At 55.5% G+C, this 2,020-nt stretch overlaps 1 protein-coding gene across 4 annotated transcripts in view; it reads right to left on the reverse strand.

The window, feature by feature from the left end:
- The window catches only part of mfsd1 (major facilitator superfamily domain containing 1), a 60,640-nt gene that overhangs the window by 58,460 nt on the left and 160 nt on the right, over nt 1–2,020 (reverse strand). The gene's annotated exons all lie outside the window — the stretch shown is intronic.

The following is a 2,020-nucleotide window of genomic DNA, read 5'->3' on the forward strand; positions in this document are numbered from 1 at the left end:
TAGGGAGGGGATAGGTCAGTCCAGGGAGGACGGACAGGTCAAGGGGGTGGGATGAGGTTAGTAGGTAGGAGATGGGGGTGCGGCTTGAGGTGGGAGGAAGAACAGGTTAGGGAGGCGGGGACGAGCTGGACTGGTTTTGGGATGCGGTTGGGGGAGGGGAGATTTTGAAGCTTGTGAAATCCACATTGATACCATTGGGCTGCAGGGTTCCTAAGCGGAATATAAGATGCTGTTCCTGCAACCTTCGGGTGGCATCGTTGTGGCACTGCAGGAGGCCCAGGATGGACATGTCGTCTGAGGAATGGGAGGGAGAGTTGAAATGGTTCGCAACTGGGAGGTGCAGTTGTTTATTGCGAACCGAGCGTAGGTGTTCTGTAAAGCGGCCTCCGCTCGGTTTCCCCGATGTAGAGGAGGCCACAACAGGTACAGCGGATGCAGTATACCACATTAGCAGATGTGCAGGTGAACATCTGCTTGATGTGGAAAGTCTTCTTGGGGCCTGGGATGGGGATGAGGGAGGAGGTACGGGGGCAGGAGTAGCACTTCCTGCGGTTGCAGGGAAAAGTGCCGGGTGTGGTGGGGCTGGAGGGGAGTGTGGAGCGGACAAGGGAGTCACGGAGAGTGTGGTCCCTCCGGAAAGCAGATAAGGGTGGGGAGGGAACGATGTCTTTGGTGGTGGGGTCGGATTGCAGATAGCGGAAGTGTCGGAGGATGATGCGTTGGATCCGGAGGTTGGTGGGGTGGTACGTGATGACGACGGGGATTCTTTTTTGGTTCTTTGGTGTGAGGGATGGGTTGCGGGAAATGTGGGAGACACAGTTGAGGCGTTCTCGACCACTGAGGGCGGGAAGTTGCGGTCCTTGAAAAACGAGGACAACTGAGATGTACGGGAGTGGAATGCCTCATCCTGGGAGCAGATGCGGCAGAGGCGAAGGAATTGGGAATAGGGGATGGCATTTTTGCAAGAAGGTGGGTGGGAGGAGGTGTATTCTAGGTAGCTGTGGGAGTCGGTGGGCTTGAAATTGATATCAGTTACTAGGTGGTTGCCCGAGATGGAGACAGAGGGGTCCAGGAAGGAGAGGTATTAGAGATGGTCCAGGTGAACTTAAGGTTGGGGTGGAAGGTGTTGGTGAAGTGGATGAACTGTTCGAGCTCCTCGTGGGAGCACGAGGCGGCGCCGATACAGTCATCAATGTAATGGAGGAAGAGGTGGGGTTTAGGGCCAGCGTAGGTACGGAAGAGGGATTGTTCCACGTAACCTACAAAGAGGCAGGCGTAGCTTGGGCCCATGCGGGTACCCACGGCCACCCCCTTTGTCTGTCAGAAGTGGGAGGAATTGAAAGAGAAGTTGTTGAGGGTGAGGACAAGTTCGGCTAAGCGGATGAGGGTGTCAGTGGAGGGGGACTGGTCGGGCCTGCGGGACAGGAAGAAGCGGAGGGCCTTTAGGCCGTCTGTATGGGGAATGCAGGTGTATAGGGACTGGACGTCCATGGTAAAGATGAGGTGTTGGGGACCGGGGAATTGGAAGTTCTGGAGGAGCTGGAGGGCGTGGGTGGTGTCATGGACATAGGTAGGGAGTTCCTGGACCAAGGGGGAGAAAATGGAGTCCAGATAGTTGGAGATAAGTTTGGTGGGGCAGGAGCAGGCGGAGACAATGGGTCGACCAGGGCATTCAGGTTTGTGGATTTTGGGAAGGAGATAGAAGCAGGCGGTACTTTCTCTCTCTTTGGGCTCTATCTTATCATTTACTCACTACCCCACCCACCTCCCTATTTTCTGCATATAAACTGACGTTTTCCCAGCCACTATCAGTTCTGACGAAGGGTCACCGGACCCGAAACGTTAACTCTGTTTTCTCCTCCACAAATGCTGCCAGACCTGCTGAGCTTTTCCAGCAACTTTGTTCCTGTTTACACCTAATGCTGGCCCGGGTCAAACTGCTCCCGTGTCCCCGGGGTAGCTGCAGCAAGCCAGGCCCAGGCCCAGGCCCAGAGAAACACCGGTTCGATCGGAGACTCAC

The sequence above is a fragment of the Rhincodon typus genome, chromosome 13 (assembly GCF_021869965.1).
Source record: "Rhincodon typus isolate 14 chromosome 13, sRhiTyp1.1, whole genome shotgun sequence".
Taxonomy (NCBI): Eukaryota; Metazoa; Chordata; class Chondrichthyes; order Orectolobiformes; family Rhincodontidae; genus Rhincodon; species Rhincodon typus.